The sequence below is a fragment of the Pteropus alecto genome, unplaced genomic scaffold (assembly GCF_000325575.1).
Source record: "Pteropus alecto unplaced genomic scaffold, ASM32557v1 scaffold76, whole genome shotgun sequence".
Lineage (NCBI taxonomy): Eukaryota > Metazoa > Chordata > Mammalia > Chiroptera > Pteropodidae > Pteropus > Pteropus alecto.
The window spans coordinates 14,366,885-14,389,267 of record NW_006443138.1 but is presented as its reverse complement, the minus strand read 5'-3'; the positions used below and the strand labels follow the sequence as shown (position 1 = coordinate 14,389,267).

General features: G+C 36.2%; 1 long non-coding RNA gene across 1 annotated transcript in view; it reads left to right on the top strand.

Annotated features, from left to right (window-relative positions):
• The window catches only part of LOC107196529, a 34,874-nt gene extending 12,787 nt beyond the window's left edge, over positions 1–22,087 (top strand). The window contains exon 3 of the long non-coding RNA XR_001517946.2: positions 21,956–22,087. This is a non-coding gene — a long non-coding RNA (uncharacterized LOC107196529). The remainder of the gene's footprint in view (positions 1–21,955) is intronic.
• The last annotated feature ends 296 nt before the right edge of the window (positions 22,088–22,383 follow it).

The following is a 22,383-nucleotide window of genomic DNA, read 5'->3' as shown; positions in this document are numbered from 1 at the left end:
TCCTGGCCACCATGAATAATGCTGCTATGAACATCGGTGTGCAAATATCTTTTCGGATATGAGTTTTCAAGTCTTTGGGGTAAATACCCAGTAGAGGGATTGCTGGATCACATTTAATCTTTTTTTTTTTTTTAAATATATAGTTAAAATGAGTAATAGCACCAAGTTTACTCCAGATGGAGAATTTTGTGCCAGATCCTGAAAGGGGGTAGATGTCATGTTAAGGGAATTATCATGAGGGCAATGGGGACCCATTGGAGGGTTTTAACATGTGGAAGTGACTCGATCTAGCTTTGCATGTTAGAAAGCAACAGCATGGAAATGAAGAGTAAATGAATAGGTGTACCCTTCACCTGTCCCCTAGACCCGCGTCCTCCCTCCCAGGCCCCTCCATACACATAGGCTTGTGACTGAGCCACCATCAGTGTATTCAATGCCTTTTAGGGAAGACAGATTCATAATACGTGCCTTCTTGAAATTCCATAAGCAAATGCTTCTAGATCAGAGTAAGAAAATTACCATTCCAGTTAATATCAGTAGTTTTTTAATCTCATCATAATGTAATTGCTTTAATATATGTTATCACCTGAGTCATTTTTCCATTCAAGGACATCCCAAGGAAGTATGTGGTTGACCTTTTACTTCCTCAGCTCCCCATTTTTTATTCCTCTAAACCCTTTCGTATGAAGTCAAGCAAATGAAATAAAGTAGGTAGAGATCATTACCTTTGCAACTGTGAAGACTTGGTGTAGAGTTCAGGTGAGATTTCCTTTCATGGTTTAAAGAATCCTTTTTATTAACTGTATGTATACTTTGGGATGCTCCTTCTGTTTGGTTTGTTTTGTTTCCTTTTCTTCTGTTGATCCTGGAGACTTTAGTTTTCTGGAAATGTCTCGAAAGCGGCCTACCGAATTTTCTCTTCAGTGAGTTGTGTATCTTTCTATTTGTAGGATATATAGTTGCTATGACTCAGGTAGCAGTGAGCCCAGGCATGGAAATTAAAGGTAGATGAAAAAGGAGCAGATGTAAGTTTCCAATTTCTATTCTGCAGAACTTATGTAATATAATCAGGAAAAAGAATGAGAATAATTTGCTGTGGTAATCTAGCTTGTCATTCATTTCCTCAACAAATCCTTATTGAGTGCCTCAGTATGCCAGACAATGCCAGTGCAACTCCTGTCCTCATGGTTATTTTGGCAGAGGCTTGGAAAATGTTTGGTGTGCTCATTAAAAAAAATTCTTACAACTTTAAAATCATTAGTTTTCCACTCTGCTAGTTTGTTTAAAGATGCATTTATTAAGTCGTTCAGAAAATACATTTTAAAATTAATTATCACAGAAAAAGCTATGCTAGATTTCAGGATTCATGAAAGAAAATCAAATAAAGATGCAGCTTTCAAAGAGCTATGGAGACCACTGCAATTCGGTGGTTCCTGTGGTGTCAATAAATGCATCAGTACAGTTAAATCCAATATAATAAGCAGCAGTGGTTTGAAACACTCATTTGAAATGTCCTGGGGGTAGAATAAATAATGAATCATTATTATGAAGTGCTAGGTCCCTGGGGAGTCTGATCTTTGGACCAGCCAGAGATGAGATGAAAGGACTTTCTGGTCACTGAAGCTGTGTGAGAATACAGAATCGGTAATAAATCCAGTCACATCTCAGGGTACACGATAGGGGACAGAGCTACTGCCTCTCCCATGTCTGTTTATTTTCCCATTTCTTATTTACTATGCCTTGCATTATCTAAATCCCACTGAGTTGTCCTCTTTGGCTCTAAAGAACATTTCCCTCTAAAAATTGTTGCCTACTGTGCCTTCCACAGAGCTGCTAACAAATACTACAAATTCAAGGCCAGGAAAAACAAACCATGTGCAAGTAGAGCTGAAAAAGGTGTTAGAGTCAGATGACCATGAGTCAGCGATATTTTTATTTTTGTTAATGTACAAAACATAACACCATGCCTGCAGGCTATTGGGATATATGAAAAAGGCCTTAGTTTTTAGAAGCTGTGAGATAATCTTCAGTATTGAAGATATCTGTTCAGATCTAGAGAAATCTAGAGAATTTGCAGATCTAGAGAAATCTAGAGAATTTAGAGAGACCTCACTGAGAGAATTTTTAAAAAATAGGTTAAAGGCAGATGATGTAACTGGAAGGGTATGTCTTTGGGTACTAGAAGACATGGTGGCTTGTGACTAACAGTTTTCTTTAGGAGGTGATTGAGATGAGTGGAAGGGGAGGGAACTGTCTCCTTTGATTCTCTGTTAATCACTCTGAGAGGTAGTTTTTTATACACCCATAGTATGTAGTAGGCCCCCTTATCTTCAGGGGATACTTTCCAAGACCCCCAGTGGATGCCCAAAACCAGATAGTACTGAACCCTATACAAACTATGTTTTTTCCTATACACACATACCTGCGATACAATTTAATTTATAAATTAGGCAATTTCACAGATAAAAAATTTGTTCTTACTGTAGACCTTAGCAACCTCAACATGATTTTTCTTTCTGTCCTTATTAAAAACTTCCACCTTTTCACTTAAAAGAAGCACTTTATGGCTTCTCTTTGGCATATCCAAATTGCCATCACCACTGCTCTTGTACTTTGGGCCCATTACTAAGTAAAACAAGGCTGACTTGAACACAAGCCCTATGATACCAGGACAGTCGATCTGATAACTGAAACGGCAACTAAGTGACGAAGGGCGGAGAGTGTGTACAGCATGGAGATGCTGGACAAAGGAATGATTCATGTCCCCAGTTACATGAACACACACACACATGCACACATACACACACACACTTTTTTTTGGTAAATAAGCAATTACATTGTGCACACATTTCTGCAACTTGCTTTTTTATATAACAGTGTATCCTGGGCATCTTTTTATGAAAATTCATAAAGTTTTTTTCTAGTTATTTTATTTTTATTTTAATAGCTGTATGATATTCCATAGTATGAATATAGCATTGTTTGTTTAACCAGTCTACTGCTGTTTGACTCTTACATTGCTTCCATTTTTTTTTCCATAACAAATGATGCTGCAATGCACAACCTTGTGTGTTCTGTTTCTGTAGAATATAGTTCTAGAAATATGCACGGCTAGGTCAGTTTAATGTTGTAATAGGTTAGGTTTGAGAAGATTCTACTAAATTCAAATTAGAATTTATTTTAACTGACTTCAAACCAATATGTATGGCTTGCATTACTGAAAAACAGCTTAAAAATGGCCTATTGACCATGAGTTCAGTGAGACATCATTAAGTGAATAAGGTTGGAAATAAAAATTTATTTTTCTTGGACTCTGGAAGTTATAGGATTGTTGTCTTCCAAGAATTTGTTTCAGTAACTCTGCTCCCCTAGGAACAAAATCATAGCTTTGAAGTTTTGGGATTTGTTGAAAAGGAATGTCCTTAGCTGATTTAAAGCTATGCTGGTGGCTTAAATTAGGTCATTAGTACCTTTTAATCAACAGTGTCAAAGAGGCGTCAAAGTGGGAGATGGCGGTTTGAAGTGTGATCTTTGCTCATATCCCTGAGGAGACTGTCGAGATAACTGAGGCAATTTTCTCTTGTACTTTTAAGAGTGAAACCAACTTGGAGAAAATTTGTGTCTTGCTTTAGGGGGAGAAATTCAGCATGCTTGGTTATCCAACTCAAACAGCTGCTGCCTGTTGTAACAAATGGAATTTGAGAGTCTGCATCATTTGCATTGTTTGAAGGAAGAGGAAAACTGGTTGCATTGTAGCTGGGGGATTTTTCCCTTTCTTTGCCCTCCAAGCTCCCTTATTTTCTCCTACTTCAAACACTTTCACTGCCCAGAAGCCTAATCCACATCTGCAGAAAGAGAACACTCTTACACTGATAGCACAAGGAAAAGCGTTAGGGCCTTTGGAACGCTTCCTGGGTTAAAAGTGCTTCTATTAATTTGCTGATTTGTCTCTTTAGTGCCTCCAGAAGAGGAAATTAATTTCTAGTTTCGAATTAATTTTCTTTTTTATGTAAATCTTAAAACTTTTATCAAAAGTAATACATGCACATAGTTTAAAAATAAGATAGTGCTAATGGACTTACAATGGAAAGTAATATTTACCCACCCCTCCCCTCCCCTCTTCAGCTCTGGCTCCATTTTTTTTTCTTGTTTCTCTGATGACTACTTTTATCTCTCTTCATAGAATTCTTATGCTGCTACTTCTTTTCTTTTTAAAAAATTATGTGTGTGTGTATACACACACACGCACACACACACACACATATATAAAATCTATTGACCTGCTGTTGTTATACATGAGAATGTCCTTCATTTATGTTTCTTCTCCCTTTTTTTTCACTTTGATCCAATACAGTTAAATCATCATTTTTAATTCCTTAATGGGTTATCATACGTTAGGTTGCTCTCACTTCTAGTAAGAGAAAATCAATTCCAAATATTTAAGCAGTAAGGAAAACATATTTTCCCACAAAAAGACGTCCCAAGATAGGTCAGCTATAAGGTTAATTAATTCAGACAATGTCTAAAAAATATGAGAGGCTATTCTTTCTTTTATGTTCCCCCAGAGCCCAGTGCAGATTTTTCCTCAGTCTCTTTAGCTAAAAGCAATCACATGCCTGCCACTAATGACTGACAAAGGGTGTGGAGTCACCAGGGTTTAGATTAATCATGATTTACCTCCGATTGTTCCTGAGTACATGATTCTAAAGAAAATTGTGGACACATGAATACAATCTGGGCTTTGCTAACAAGAAAATGTAGGGGGAAGGAGAGAAAAGAGGAAGTGGCCATAGGTCAGGGATCAGCAACATCCACTATCATTAACTCAGTACCTTTATTTATTCTTCCATAGACTCCTGAAAGTATCTCTTGATTCCCCAACCCTTTGCTCTGCAATCTTCCCTCCCTCCCCCTTCCCAACATCTGTCGTCTGTGCTTTTACATCATTACTTTTGCCACCATTCACATCCTGCTCTGTCCATTTTTTAAGTATCTTGAGTTTTATGCATAGATTGACTCCAAATATTGAAAATCAACAATCAATGTTGGTATTATTGTGGTGTATAAAATTCTTTTTCAAAATAAAACTTCTATCTTCCTCCAATGATTTGGATGTGACTACCACTGTGCCTGGTGGATAACAGACACTTGTGTTTGCTGAATGAATGAATGGGCCTGAGGTATTTATAAATGGATTCTACTTGGAATGTCAAGTCAAATAGAGTCGAGAGAGGGTGGGAAAAGGGTGAGGAAATTGATGTAGGAACATGTCTAAATTTAGAATCAATCTTTTCATGTTGGGTTCTGATGTTACGGTAGTTAAAGCTACTATAGAAAGAAAGCCTTTGGCATGGGAGAAATCTCAGATTGCATATGTAAATTGCAATACTATATGGTTACTCTCCTTTAACAATTGGGGAAATCTTTCTTCCAAAGACAGTGATAGGGCATGTGCTATTGCCGGCCGATGGGATTTTGTCCAGTTCTGTACTGGTGCACCTATATTCAGGCTGCAAAATAATTCCCTTAGCTTGGTGCTGGCATCCAGGTTACACATGGGAGAACATATAGGGGCTTTCAGTTAGGATTTACGTTAACAGGCCACCTCCTTGTGATAAATGACCCATGGGGAAAGACAAATGAAGCCTGGCACTGGGCAAGCTGTTCTCTGAGAATAACTGCTCTCCAGGTATTGTCAGTGAGAATTCCTGGAGAGGGGAAATGGATTGTGTCTCAGGAAGAAAAAAAAAACACAGGAGTGTGTATTTCTGCGAAGGCTGTGGGTGAGTAGGCTCTAATAACGGATGGAGAGTTAGAAATGTGAGATTTTATATAGGAAATCTTTGTAGCTCTAATTAGAAGCAGAATATGGATTCAGCTTAGAAGGCAGATCTGAAACACTTGCCACTCTGTTTCACTATTCATGCAATTCACATGATTTAGCATATCTGTGGGCAGAAACCCTGGTTACAATGTCGCTAATTAGAATATCTGTACTTGCACCTAGCGGACCATTTCCCTGGCTTTGCATCTCAAGTAGTGAATGGAAGAGGGAATTTTAATGATGCCCTATTAAGGCAGCTAAACAGTGCAACAAATAGTTCTCAATTCCTCAGCTGGCATTGCCAGGAAAATGATTTGTTCTAGTGCAATTCTAGTTCTTTAACAACTGGAGGTCGTTGGTTCTCAAAGGACCACTGATTCAAGTACCTTTTTGGATGTATGTAGGGGAAAAGGTAGGAAATGTCTCTTTGATTTGCATGGAGGAGAGGAATTTCTCTCATTAAACTTTTCTAACGATAATTATTTTCGAATAATTTTCTCCCAACATGAGCCAACTTAAGAGTAACTGTGGAAGTTGAATTACAGAGAAATGATGAGTCAAAATTCCTGCATCATTAAATTAAGTTTTGAATAACAACATGGTTCTGTTAGTGAGTAGCCATTTAAGCAGCCTGCTGCCACTCACACCAAAAAGGTTGGCCCAGGTTTGAGCTGACCTTTGAGATTCAGGGCCTATTGAATATGGATCTTGTAACTTCTCTAAAATAGATACAGCTCTTCTTTATACACTTTCTTCCCCTCTCGCCTGTATGTCAGGCTGAGCCCATATTAACCCTAGATTACTAAATCCGACCTGAGCCAGATCTCCTGCCTTTCCTGAACTCGAGATCTGAGACTGTGGGTAGGCTGTTGGCTAGAATCCGATCGGACTTAGTGGTAGAGGAGCAGGGCTATGGTGAATGGTATGATTTACTCCATGCCAGATTCTTTTCAGTATCAGATTTTTATTCTGACTAGCTATCTTACTTGCCCTTTGTACCTGTGTCTTTATCTGCCTTTGCCTCCTTTTTGTTGGTAGCCTGTGCTGTCCAGTGTCAGACCTTACATCAAAATAGCTCCATCCCAGATATAAAGGTTATGACTTCCGCCTTGCTGATACAAATGGGAGCCCAGGCTGGCAGAAGAGCTGAAGGTTTTGCCCCATCTGATATGGATTTGAAAGTAGTTTCTTTTGCCCTTACTGATGGCTGAATCACCTCTCCTCCAAGGACCCATGACTGCCAACTGGAATTTTAATCTATTATCTCTTCTACTTTTTCAATCTTCCTTCCTCTGCTGTCTTCTTCCTTTAGACCCACAAATGTATTTCCGTCTCCCTTATAGTTAGCCAAACCATGCTGAATTCTGTATATATCTATGAATTTATCTTTATTTTATCTCCATTTTTTCAACCTGATACTCCACTGAGCTATGGCCAAAATTCTTGAGTCAAGCTATACTCATCGCCTTCATATTTCATCACCCATGTATTCTTTGACCCTTTGCAATTTTTTTTCCCTGCAAGCTTTATCTGAAACAACATCTTTCAAATCACTAATGACTTGTTTAAATTAAAATTTTTTATTATGGAAAATGTCAAACATATATAAAAGTAGAGATAAGATTATTCTCAATGAATTCCTGTTGATTTCTTTCTTTTATAATTATCACCATACCCCTCCATCTAATTACTATTGTAGGCCCATTGTGTAAGTTTAGATAGTTGTGGAAATTGAACTCTATATTGATAATAGAGAAAGACATTATATATATGTATACATAAAACCACCACGTCACACCTAACAAAATTGATAATATTATGTAATTCCCAGTACATTACTCAAGTTTTTCTGATACCAGTTATCTTTTATTGCCAAAATGAATGACTTTTGTCTTTATTCCTTTTATTTAACAGTCATTGCTGAACTTTTTAGCATGGTAACATTAAACTCTGGGAGTGGCAATAACTTTGCCTTAGCTTTAGTGTCCTCACCTTTCCTTCTCTCAGGAGAAGGTTAAGAACGTAGTCCAGACATAGTCTCATGAATCCCTTTCCAGTTCCACCATATATTCTGAGTATGTAACATTTCCTCAAGGAAGCCTTCCCCAGCTGCCTTTGCCTTGCCAGGCACAATCTAAGTGTTCTTCCTTTCTGTTCCCATAGCATCACATGTGTACACACAAACATACGTACACACACACACACACACACACACACACACACACTTCCATCATTCCCATAGGTTCCTGAATTTGTTTGTTTCTGCTGGACAGTGAGGTTCATATTTATTCTTGTATACCTAATATCTAGTTGAATATTACTAAACTCAGCTATCTAATTAATCCTTAGTATTAACATTACTATTAATGATACAAAATAGTTATTGAGTACTTACTATGTGCTAGGTAAGTGCTTTGCATGCCTTATTTCATTTAATCCCCATAACTCTTTAAGTAAAGCCCCATCATCATCATTATTATTTTACAGATGGAGAAGCTGAGGCTTAGTGAGATTGCCACTTGTCCAAGGTAAGAGAAAAGAGTGGTATAGAGAGGTTGTGTGGCTTAGAGGTTTAAGTCTCAGGTCCACCCTTCCTTGACCATGAGATGATGGGTAAACTTTGTTAAACTATGTAAGCTTCTCCTTCTCCATTTACAGTATGAGAGTCGTGAAAATCTTTATCTTACAGAAAGGTGAGGACTAAATGGGATAAGGCATTTGCAGTCACTTGAAAACTGTTAGGTTTGTGAGAAAGCCATACCTAATCTTTCAACTGTAATTTACTGCTCTCATTTGGGCATAACTGCCTTCCATTCTTCCCCCTCCCCCCAGTCATGTTATAAACATAGTTGTAAGCATAGCATGCGTTTAATTTTATGGCCTACTTTTCCAGTTATATACATTATTATGTTGCTATCTATATTTTTCTTTTTATTGTAAAGTGTATCACACACATAGAAGAGCATGTAAAGCAATGGATATGTACATTTTTAAAGAATTATTATAAAATGAAAAGTTGTGACTATACCAACTAGATTAAACACATTACCAACACCTTAGAAATGGTTCTGTGTCCCTCTGTGATTGCATCTTTCTTTTACCCTTCTAGAGAAACTGCTCTACTAGTTCTGTGTTCTTTGTGGAATTTCTCTTTATAGCTTTATTAGCTATGCATGCATCCTTCAACAATGTATTATTTAATTTTGAAAAACCAAGTAGCAAGCACAAACCTAGCTGTGCATAGAAAAGCAACATTGCTACTGTTAGATGAAACAGAAAATATAACTCGCACAGAGTCACTGTGTCATAGTCTAGTCTCAGCTTTCCTGAAAGTGTTCAGGAGCCACTTTTGGAGAAGTCAGGGGCACAGTCAGTAGTGAATTCTGAGAAGCAGGACTTACACAATTGGGGCATCTGGTGGGAATACAGACAGACTGGGTACTGGAACAGGATGAAGGGAAAAGACTGCTCTGTCTTTTCTACTTTTAAGCTGACTATGGCCTACCTCAAACTTCCAGGAATAGGTAAAAGCAAAACATTTCTCTAGAAATAAATGAGTATTCCTAGCTGATGCAAGTGTCAGGGTATGGCATGGAGAAGAGAATTGTCAGCACATGGTTCAAAGAAACCAAGAGCATATAAGAAGCTGAGCCAGAGTTTATTTGGGGATTCTATCCTCAGATTAAAATGATGGTGAAAAGACAAGAGGATCTTGCTAATGGTAGTCCTTAATGTGTCAGCCTTTTTGAAAAATGCTGTTCTGGTTCCTTTCTGTACTTGTTACAGAACTACCATCTTGGGATTTTTTTTTTTTTTTCACATTTCTCCTGGAGATTCCGTTTGCTTTCCTTTATGTTGGATCTTCCATTTTCCTAAATCTCATGTTTTTCCCTTTCTTGGTTTACGTCTTCATTTTTGTGGAACGCATTAATCAGTGTTAGTTAATAATGTATTAATGGGATATTGATTTTTTTTTGGAGGTCATGAATATCTTAAAATGTCAATATTTCATCTTCACACTTGTTTGATAGTTGGGCCGAATATAGAATTCTAGATTGGATATCATTTGAAGCCAGTTGTCTTTTCCTTTCTCCATTGTCTTTTCCTTTCTTTCTCTCAAAATTTATGAAATCTTCTCTTTGCCTCACTGTTTTGAAATTTCACAATAATGTGCCTCATTCTAGGTTTATTTTAATCCACTCTACTAGGCACTCAGTGGACCCTTTTAATCTAGCATCTCAGTTTTAGGGAATGCTCCTCAATTATTTTATTGATTATTTTCCTCCCTTTTGTTTTTGTGTTTCTGGAGACCGTACTGCTTAGCCAGTGGATTTCCTGGATTGTCTCTCTTGTTTTTCTTACCTTTTTCTCTTATTTCCTGCATCTTTGTCTGTTTTTATATGTGAGTATGCCACCTGTGTGAAATTTCCTCAACCCTTCTATTGTTTTTTTTTTTAACTTTTGTGATCACAGTTTTAACTTATGAGTATTTTTTTTGTTTTCTTAAAATTCCTTTAAAAATAGCTTGCTCTTTTTGTTTTATGAATGCAATATCTTCTCTGATTAATAACATTTTTTATGCTTCCTCTTTTGCATGGTCTCTATTTCTACTAAGTTGCTTGCTTTTTTCATAATTATTTGCTTTGGATCTCTATGTTCTATACAGGATTGAGCATATTTTTATGTGATTAGAGGCTTTTGTATTTCCTATTATGATTATTCTCTGTTGATATCCAGTGTTCTAAGATTGGCAATCACTAGTATTGGCATGAATACAGGAAAATAGTCACTTTTGAAAACTTTTGGTGGAATATAAATTTACGACACCATTTTTTGGAGAGCAAGTAGTTAGCATTTCTCAAAAAATTGAGAGGAGGGGTGGGGGGAGTGGTTGAGTGAGCTGTAGAGAGGCACTCTTGAGTTTTTGGCCCAGTACTGATCTATACATTTGTGAGGAAAAAACTCTGAGAACGGAAGAACAACCATTAGGAAATAGTAAGTAGAACAGTTATTGAAACTCTGACAAGGCTGGGAATTGTTCATATTCCCACCTGCCACAGTGGAAAGACCTCATTATATAAAATTTATTGGGTAGAAACCTCCAAATATTGTCTCAGTATAAGTCTTAACCTAGAACTAAATTAGCTCTTGCCTTATGACTGTTCTGGATACACTATAACAAAGCTTTAAAATAAGTCATGAGAGCAAGCATTCAATTGACTCCAAGTGACATCTGTGTGCCAGAAAAATATCCAATCTTATTTAAGGGAATACGACAAACTCCAGAGATGACAAAACTGGCAAAAAAGGACATTAAAGCATCTACTATAAATATACTCCGTATGTTCATGAAGGTAGAAGAAAACATGAGCATATCGAGAAGAGAAATGGAAGACATATAATATATATTTTATATTTATATATACAAATATATTTGTACATATCCCAGAGTAAGTTTTAAAGATGAAAAATACCTTATCTGAAATGGAAATAGACTGGGTAGGATTGACAGTGGATTAGACATTGGAGAAGCCAAGATCAGTGTACTTTAAAGCGGTAACAGAAACTATCCAAAAGGAGGCACAGAGGACAAGGAGCCTAAAAATCCTTAAATAGAGCATGCTGCTTTGTGGGATAATAGCAGGCAATCTAAACTATATGTAACTGGACTCCCAGAGAAAGAGGGGAAGAGGAGAGAAAAATGTTCAGACAGCTCGGCCATTCCCAGTCATTGGAGGAAGCTTGGAAAATTTCAGAGAGGGGCTTCTGGTGACCATGACCCATGTTGGACCAGGTCCAGACTTGGAGTACCCTGCGTGAATGATACAGTTGTCTCTGGGCAGTTTCAGGCCTGAGACTTAGAAAATGTCAAGGAAGATGCTACAAAGCAGAGGGATCCCCGAGGGGCATGACGCACGATAGAGGGCCCCACTTGCCTCCAGTCTAAGAGTGTGACTGCGTCCCCTCTTTTTTATCCCACGGAACTATCTAAAGCTGTAGCTTGAAGACGGTAGAGCTTCCATCAGCCTGAGGGACAGATTGCAGCTGCCCTCTTCCCCAAAACTCTCACTCTCAGTCTTGCTGCTGATGGCACCTGATGCGAGTGAGGGAAATAAACTTCTATTGTATGAAACCAGTTAGATTTCAAGGATGTATCTATTATAGCAGCTACCGCATAGTTCCCCCAATTAATCATCCCACCTCCTCTGTGGTTTAATTACTTGCAAACTTGGGGAACCTCCAGAATGGTTAGCATCACTGCAGTGACTATTTTTTTTTGCACTTTCTTGGGTTTGCTCCATCAATCTAGTACAGTGTGATTTTTATAGTTCAAGAATTTCACATTTCTAGTCTGCTGATGGCATTTTCTGTTTTCTTCATATCATTCCTGTCATTTTTGGGATTTGGGATTAAGAGAGTAATTAGATTTGCATGCTTAATCTACCATCTTGAGTCAATCTTCCTCTCATTGTGTTTTAATTTGTGTTTTTTTTGATTCCTAGTAAGACTAAATATTTTCCCATATGCTCATTTACTAATTATTTCCTAATTTGTGAATTTGTTGCTCATGTCCTTTGCTTCTTTATTCATTGCAATACTCATTTTTTAAAAGTGAAGAATGAGTGCTCAGCTGCATTCATATTTATTAATTCCAAAACATGTCCTGCACATGCCCGTTTCTCTGTATGTACTCACGTTGGTCCATGCATTGAGCTGTTCCCTGTCCTCTGTCTTCTATTTGTTTAAATCGGATCCTGCATAACATTTCAGGAAAGACTTTCAGTTCAGCTACAGACCCAGTCTTCAGTTATCATTCCTTCAATAATTACTTATAATGGGTAATATTTATTGTGTACTTATTTTTGCTAGACTTCATACTAAGCATTTACATTATCATATTTGATCCTTAAAACAACTTTGTGCAATAGGTACAATCATAGAACCCATTTTACAGATGAGAAAACTGAGGTTTACAGATGAGGTTTACAGATGAATGCCTCGAGGTAGAGTATGATGGAATAGGGAGTCAAGCCAATTCTGGCTGTTTACAAGGCCCTTAACCACGACACTCTATTTATTCCTCTGCACATGTCACTGGATGTGTCACTTAGGTGTAGCATACTTAGTCTATGTCTCATCATTTATTTTGCTTTTATATATGTCTTATATTTCCTATTCAGTTGTAAACCTTTTAAAATTACATACAAAAAGCAATACAAGTGCTTTTTGTATCTGCAGTGAGAATCCTGGTGCTAACAAATGATAGACCCTCGATAGTTTGTTAAACATATCAATTGTTCAAGATATTTTTTGAGTTAATTAAAAATTTACCTGATGAAAATGGTTTTTAGATGCAAAGCTGAGAGGCATTTTCTTTATAATTTATCTCAGCTCTTGCCACAGATTAAGTATCACCCCTCCTTCATATCTCCCTTGTTATGGCAGGTAATTTTGAAGGTCTTTAAGTGACAGCCTCAGCACTCCATAGAATCCCATTTGTAATTATGAAGAACTAATATGCATGGAAATTTCCAGAAATGGGCTTAATTTCTTTGGCCCTTTTTCAATCAAGTGAAACTTCCTAAATGAGCCTTGATTCTGTCTCATCACTTTTCCACAGATAAAGATTTCAAGTTTCTATAGTTACCTTTGAAAATTGCAGGGCAATTTGCAACAACGGCAAAGCAGCCCATCTTCAATAGAACTTTGAGAGTGGTTTGGATTATTTCCCTTCCATTCTTGCGTAGACTTACAGAGTTCAATTGTATGTCTCTTCCCAGTCACTGAATCTGTGTCTAAAGAAGAGGAGAAAAAAAAACAAAACAAAACTACAATGCCATGATGATGATGATAGTCCTGAGCAATTTATATCCCCGTCACTTTCCCCACATATTTTAGAGCTATCCATTTCCCAGCATTCCGAAGACCCGTTGTGCTGGGAACTGGGATGAAGTCAGATTTTCTCCATGCAAAGAGAACAAAGTGAAATTAAAGATATAGATCTAAATCCTTGCATCCCAACCTTAGATAATAAGTATTAAGGGCATTTATAATTTTTACAAAGGATGAAATAAAATTCCCATCACAAAATTTATTTTCATTTACTAAACCTATGAATAGAACTATATTACAAACAGAATTTATAGGAAATGATTGCTATGACATGAAACAAAATTAATGGTTTTAGATTCTTTGATCAGTATTCGGGTTTAGAAAAATCTTAGCAGACCCCATATATTTTTATTGCTGACCTACAGAAAGAAGTTTGCAGTGTAGAGCTTGCAGTAGTTATAAACACGTATATTTTTATTGATTCATACACACTATACCTATTGTCAAGAAGAGTTTGAGGTGATTTATAATAAAAGTACAAGAATAATAAGTCAAAAACACAACTCATTGCAAGATAAAAATTATGTAAATTGTGATCTTTAATATGACTCTCGGTTAAGAATGTGTTTGGTTAAAATTAAAAGAAAATATGACAAACAGTGGCTTAAACAAGAAAGAAGTTTATTTTTCTGAAATAAAAAGAAGTTCTGGAGCCCAGGGCAGCACAATAATGTCATCGGGGACCCAGGTTGCTCTCATGTTTCTGCTCCACTCTCCTTAGTATGGCTTTCAATATCATGGTTGCAAGATGCTGGCTACACCTCAGATGTCATGACTGTGTTCCAGGTAGGATAAAGGAACAGAGGCAAAAGGCTAAAGCGGCACACCAGCAGAATTCATACCTCTTAAGTAGCTTTCCTAGAAGCCATACCTAATTACTTCTGCCTTAGATCTCATTCGCTAAAATTCGGTCACAAGGCCACAAGGGGATGTAGATTAGGTAAGTCTTTTTAGCCAAGCCCATTGACACATTGAACAAAAAAAAATATGTTTCGTTTTGTGAAGGTAGAAGGGAGAAATGAATATAAAGATGTAACACGATTGCTACAGTAACTAATTTTAAAAATAGGTATATCTAAAATTGCCATGTTCAAGTGTTTTTAGAAAAAAATTTAAAAATGACACAAGATAATTTTCACAGGTGTGAGATTATATCTCATTGTGGTTTTGATTTGCATTTTCCTGATGCTTAGTGATGCTGAACATCTTTTCATGTGCTTGTTGGCTATCTGTATATTTTCTCTGGAAAAATATCTATTCAAGTGCTACACCCATTTTTTAATCAGTTTTTTTTTTCTGATATTAGGTTGTGTAAGTTATTTATATATTTTGGTTATTAACTCCTGATAGGATGTATGATTTGCAAATATCTTCTCCTATTCAGTAGATTGCCTTTCTTGTTGTTGATGGTTTCCTTCACTGTGCAACAGCTTTTTAATTTGGTGTAGTCTCATTTGTTTATTTGTGATTTTCTTGCCCTTGCCAGGGGAGACTGGTCTAAAAACATATTGCTAAGACCAATGTTGAAGAGTTTACTGCCTGTGTTTTCTTCTAGGTGTTTTACGGTTTCAGATTTTACATTCAAATCTTTAATCTGTTCTGAATTTATTTTTGTATATGGTGTAAGAGAGTGGTTCAGTTTCATTCTTCTGCATGTAGCTGTCCAGTTTTCTGGACACCATTTATTGAAGAAACTTTCTTTTCCTCACTGTATATTCTTGCCTCTTTTTTCATTAATTGCCCGTTATGTGTGAGTTTATTTCTGGGCTTTCAATTCTGGTTATTATCAAAAAGACAAAAAATAACAAGTGTTGGTGAGATGTGGAGAAAAGGGAACCCTTGTACACTGTTGGTGGGAATGTAAAATGGTGCACCCACTATGAAAAACAGTATAGAGTTTCCTCAAAAAACTTAAAAATAGAAATACAATACAATCAGCTGTTCCACTTCTGGGTATTTATCTGAAGAAAACAAAAATACTAATTCAAAGAGTTATATCCATTCACATGATCATTGCAGCATTATTTGCAATAGCTAAGATATATAAGCAACCAGTGTCCAGTGACAGATAAATAGGTAAAGATGTGGTATATTTATATACTACAAAAATAAATAAAATACTGCCATTTGTGACATGGATTGGACCTAGAAGATATTATGCTAGGTGAAATAAGACAGAGTAAGACAAATACCATATGGTTTCACTTATATGTGGAATATAAAAGAATAAAAGAAATAAACAAACAAAAAAAAACAGAAACAGACTGATAGGCACAGGAAACAAACTGGTGGTTGGTTACCAAAGGGAGGTGGCATGGCGGTGGGTGAAATAGGTGAAGGAGATTAAGAGGTACAAAATTCTAGTTATAAAATAAATAAGTCACGAAGATCTAATATCAAGCATAGAGAATATCGTTAATAATATTGTGATAACTTTGTGTGGTGACAGATGGTAACTAGATATCATGGCTATTATTTTGTAATGTATAAAATATTGAATCACTATTCTATACACCTGAAACTAATATGATGATGTATGTCAATTATACACCAATAAAAAATGCTTTAAAAGATAATATTCTTATGCACCAAAAAAAGATACAAAAAAATCACACATTACATTTTTTTCATTTTTTTGTTTGCCATATTTCTTTTTTTTTAATTAAAATTTTTAGGATGACATAAGTTAATAAAATCAAATAGGTTTCAAGTGTACAATTCAATAATATATTATATGTATATTGCGTTGTGTGTTCATGCATTAGTTTAAAATAAGATTTTCCAATATATATTCTATGAGATATTAATAGGTATTATTTAAAAAAGAGGATTTCTTAAGTCAGAGAAAGATATATACAATATGATTTCACTTATATGAGGAATCTAAAGAACAAAAAGAACAAACTAATCAAAAACAGACTCACAAATGTAGTGGACAATTTGGTGACGGATAGAGAGGGGATGGGGGCTTGGGGAGCTGGGAGAATGGGGCGAAGGGTTAAAGAAATACATATTAGTAGTTGATAGTTGGGCACAGGGATGGGGAGCAGGGCAGAGGGGATGCAAGTAGCATTGATATGGGCCAGGAGGGAAAGAGAGGGAACAATTGGGGGGATCATTTTATGAACTATATAGATGTCTAACAAATACACTGTATACTTGAAACTAATTTAAATAAATAAATTAAAAGAAAAAACAAAAAAAGATTTCTGAATCAAATTAGTTTGGGAACCATATATGCCACAAGAGCCAATAATATGAGGAAAATATGCTCTGTAAACCTCTGAGGGGGAAAATAGAATGAATAGTTTCTCAGCTTCTTTGGCCATAGAACTCTTTTATTGATTTATTTTTGAGACTAGTATAAAAGGGATCCCAATTTTGAGAAATTATGAGTAGAATTTTATCTTGTCATTGACCAAAAGAAATTCTTTTTATCTTAGCTATATCTAAAAATTTTAGTTAAGCCTATACTTAGGTTATTTTTAGTAAATATTGTTAGCAAGAGGAATTCCAAAAATATTTGAGCAGTAGCAAAATCATTGAAGTTCTTCTCCTGTTCTCTGTCTCTTTCTCGCTCATGCGCGCTCACATACAAATTTTTTTCCTTGAAGAACCAGCCATATTAATTTCTATCTTCTTGTTTCATATTAATTTTTAAAGAGCACATACCCTTTCGTTAACTCTTTCATCAAAGATGTCTATGTATTAACCTCCTACAGTGGTCATAAACAAAGCAATGACAATAATAATTCACTTTCTGAATAAAAGACAGTGATTTACAGACCCATCTAGGATCACTCCATTTGTTCCCCTCCTCCACAACCCCCGATTTTCAGAGCTGTTAATATGTTTTGTGTTTTCTGCCTTGTGGAACAGGGTATCTGCAAAAGCATAGCTGAGATAGAAACACTGAATGGAAGCAGGATGGTTGAATATATAATGCCTCAGGGGTTCGGGGAGACTAGAATAAAGGGCCTGGTGCCCGAGCCTGTTAGCAACAGCTAAGGCAACATTTACTGGGTGTTCCCTTTATTTCTGGCTTTTGTGGGAACCCTGGATGCAAAGGGACTAAAAATCCCTTTATTTAAAATTCTTTCAGAACAAATTGTATCTCGTTTGTTCAGTTATAAACTCAGTGCAAGACCCAGTGCCTGGCACTTTTAAGCACTCAGTAATTGGTTTTGTTGAATAAAAGAATGAATGCCAGGGAAAATGTCTCTGCTCTCAGAACGTTCAATTTAGAGATTTTTTTCCCTAGATACGTATTTATAATGTAGTTTGGTTGAGTTGAGGACTATATCAAGGACAACTTTAATACGAAGTAAGAATACAACAAGAGCTTTTAACTACTAGTATGTCCAGATTGCATTTGAATGATTTTCACTTCTGCTTCCCTGTACATCTTTTTACCTTGTTACTATTAAATTTCAAAACAGTGCTTTTTTTTTAAACTAAAAAGAAAAAAAATATACCCACGTTCCTACTATCTCTAAAAATTATATCGAGTGGAAGTCTGTTAATAAAAAATGGTGATAATAAACTGACTTTATGAAAAAATGAAGTGGAAATCTATTTTTTAAAAATGTGTGATCAGTAAAACGATAACTGAATGTCCTACAGAGAGAGAAGACAAAGAAATATGGGGGAGGAATTTAGAAACCAAGTAAGAAATTTAATTCTTCAGTGGCTTTGGACTCTAGACCAGAAGCGGATTTTTTTTTTAAGAAAATAGGACTAAGCCATTACTCAAAGAGAAGGTAATTGAGAAGGTGTGTTTTTGTCCCACATCTCACTTCTTGGTGGGTATGTTAACTAGAAAACTCAAATCCCCTGTTGTTTGTAGTTGCTCTTGCTTCCTTCTTCATTCTCTTGCTAAATGGTCCTCTCATATGAGTATTTCTGAAAGGATCCATGATTATCTTTCACGTGACACAAATGAATCTAGGAGCCCACCTACTCTGAAGCAGATCTCTCTGTCTGGCACTCTCACCTTCATAGTTCTGCATACAAGCTGCAGGTTCTTTCAACAGCTCCTTCTTCTATGTTATGTTCAGTTAGGCATGGACTCAGGAAGGGTTTCTTGGGCTCTTAAGTATGACAGAGTTAACTGGGATGGGTCATTTAGTTTTCACCTGCAGACTTTTTGTCTTTTTAGCTCATATATACAGTGCCAGGGTAGTAGGGTCAGTGAGTGTTCAAATGCCTGCTGCCACATTCCTTAGAATCCACTATTTGCTATAAACCACTCTATGATGCACATTATCCTATAAATTTTCTGGGCATTTACCTAGTTATATAGCCTATTTTCTTAGGCTATATTCTTAGAAGTAGAATTACAGGGTTGGACATTATAAACAGATTTTCAGCTGTTTGTCAAATGCTGTCAAATTACCCTTCCATAACAGATCCATACCCTCTTCCCCATCAGTGGTTTATAAAAGTCGTCCTTACCCTTGTTAGCAGGATATTATTTTATTTAATCTTCATTAATCTATTATGTGAAATAAGTTTTTAGTACTTAAATGCATTTATTTTATTATGAATAAAACTAAATGTTTTTATGTTTATTGACCATTTTTAAAAATTAATTAATTAATTTAAATTAGTTTCAAGTATACAGTACATTGGTTAGACATCTATATAGTTCATAAAACAGTCCCCCAATTGCTCCCTCCCTTCCCTGGCCCTCTACCTATCCATCATATTAATGCTAACTGCATCCCCTCTGCCCTGCTCCCCATCCTCGTGCCCAACTATCAACTACTAATTTGTACTTCTTTAACCCTTAACCCCATTCTCCCAGCTTCCCAAGCCCCCATCCCCTATCCGTCACCAAATTGTTCACTACATTTGTGAGTCTGTTTTTGATTAGTTTGTTCTTTTTGTTCTTTAGATTCCTCATATAAGTGAAATCATGTGGTATTTATCTTTCTCTGTCTGACTTGACCATCAGTATTTTTTATAAGCATTGCTTTTTAAAATATTTGAATCATTTTTTCTTATTAATCTCAACAGCCTTGTAAGTTGATAATTTTAGCCATTTTCCATAGAAGCTTCATCCTCTCCCCACCCCCACACTCCCAGTTTACTTCTTATTTTAACTCAGTTCATGAAGTCTTTTGTTTTTGATTCACAGGTGTTTTAAATCCACAGTAATTAAATCAAGCAATCATTTTATTTATACTTTTACTTTCAATGTAAAGCTTGGAAATTTTCACCTGCATTTTCTTCTACAGCATTTATATTTTCCATTTTGGTTTTAAATATTTTGATCATATAAATTCAATTTTGTTTCTACTGACTGGATTTCTCTTCATTATGGGTCACAGTTTTCTTCCTTGTATGTCTTAGTAATTTTTGCTTGTATATGAATGTGATGGATGCTACATAATCGATTGCCTGGATTTTTTTTTTTTTTCTTAATTGTAAGTTTTGTTCAGCAAGAAGTTAGTCTACTTGAAAATCAGCATGATTCCTTCCAGGTTTGTTGTTCAGCTTTGGTAAGGCAGGTCTACAGTGGTTGTAACTCTAGGGCTACATTAGCCATATTTGGAGCCTGGCATCACTAGGTGTTCCTACCAGATATCCAGGGTGTTCAACAAGATCTTTTCACCATGGCTGGCTAGAACTCAAATGTCTCCTAGACCCGTGCAGGCTTTGATGGTTTAGTCTCAGCATCCTGGTAGCCGTTCCTTCCCTGATAGTTCTTTTTGGCTCATCATCATGGAGTCTCATTTAGCCCACACATAGTTGAGCATTTGGCTAAAGGTACAAGGGGATTCCTATGTAGATTTCTGGAGCTCTTTCTCTGTACATCTCCCTTTTTTTCTGGTACTTTGCCACATAAATTCCAGCCACTTCAGTAACTGTGTACTTTGATCTCTGTTTCCTCAGCTCAGCAAAACCACTATAATTCCTCTGCACTCTGAACGTTTCTCCAAGAAAAAAAGCTGAGATGGTAGTCTGGTTCACCTCATTTCTTCACCTTTCTCTGCAAGCTCAATCTTGTTTATTCTGTTGACCAACAGCTGAAGATAATCACTTCACATATTTTCTCTAGTTTTTTAGTTATATATTGGGGGAGGGCTAGTTTAGTAGCATTTACTCTCATGATGGTAAGAAGCATGCATTTGATATGATTATGGAGGGTCTGTTTGGCTATACAATATCCATTTCAACCCCCTTTTCCATTTTCTACCTACTAGCTACAGAGATTGAAAAAGTAAGATACCAGCTTAACCTTCATCCTCTGAAACAAGTAATGGTTCTAGACCTAGCCTAGCCAATGAGACAGAAGAGAAATTTTTCTGGGAGGTTTGTGGAAAGACAATTTAGCTTCCTAATAAAAGGAGAGAAACACGAAAGGAGAGCTGTCTCTCTCTCTGTCTCAGTGGCCTGGCCTGCATTTACCTCTTGCCTTTGGTATGTGAACACTTGATGTCTTAGGTTATAATATCTTGGATCATGAAGCAACATGCCCAAGGACAAAAAGCCAAGCTACTGGGGGCAGCAAAGTGGGAAGATAAAAAGAGTCTAGGTACTTAAAAAGATCCTTAAAGTACTGAACCAATCCTGAGATGGCTTCCCTTTGGGCTTCATGTTATGTAAAACTCAACATCATTATGTTTCAAGCCTCTGTTAGTTTTTGTTGTTTTGTTGCTTGTAGCCAGAGTATTCTTAACTGATGTAGGATTTAAATATTTTGTTTTCCAAGTGATTAGATTGTTATAAGACATTCTGTTTAAAAAAATCTATTGAAATGACTGCTTTCTCATACACTAAGTTTATATCTATCTATCTGTATGTAAAACTCAACATCATTATGTTTCAAGCCTCTGTTAGTTTTTGTTGTTTTGTTGCTTGTAGCCAGAGTATTCTTAACTGATGTAGGATTTAAATATTTTGTTTTCCAAGTGATTAGATTGTTATAAGACATTCTGTTTAAAAAAATCTATTGAAATGACTGCTTTCTCATTCACTAAGTTTATCTCTCTCTCTCTCTCTCTATATATATATATCTCTTAATGGACTTTCTATTCTATTCCATTGGTGTATTTGTGTGATATGGTGACCATCTAACTTCTTAATATTTGGTAGGGCAAGAGTTTCCACTGCCCTTAACTTGTGAATTATGATATTTATTTTCAACTTTGTAATACTTTTCTTAGGTCCAATTTTCCAGTAATTTTTAAAGTGATTTAACAGACAACTTTTCCTACTTTTTGTGTCTTTAAGGATCATGGGACTGGTAAAGATTGAAAGAAGATGGAGACGTTACCTCAAGATTTCATTGAACGAAGATGAAGGCTGTTGGCATTTTGAAAATTTCTTTAAAACACGATGGTGTTGCATGTAGACAATAATATCAAGTGCAATATGATTTTAGAAAAATCAAGCAAAGAAAAAATGTACTTCAAAGTCACAAACAGCTGCTTTATGGGTTGAAAAATGTGCAATTTGAAAGTTGAGATCAATAGCTCTCAAAGCATTAGCAAATAGTAAAATAGAGTTGTACAGTAATAAGAAAATATAATGCCCCTGTTCTCATTCTGCATAAGTAATAAGCAATTAGTTTTCTTTCTGAGACTTGTGATGTGACAAGGAGCTGAGAAAAGCAGGCCCTTTAGTTTGCTAACTGAAGCTGTCATTTGGGAAGGATGTTT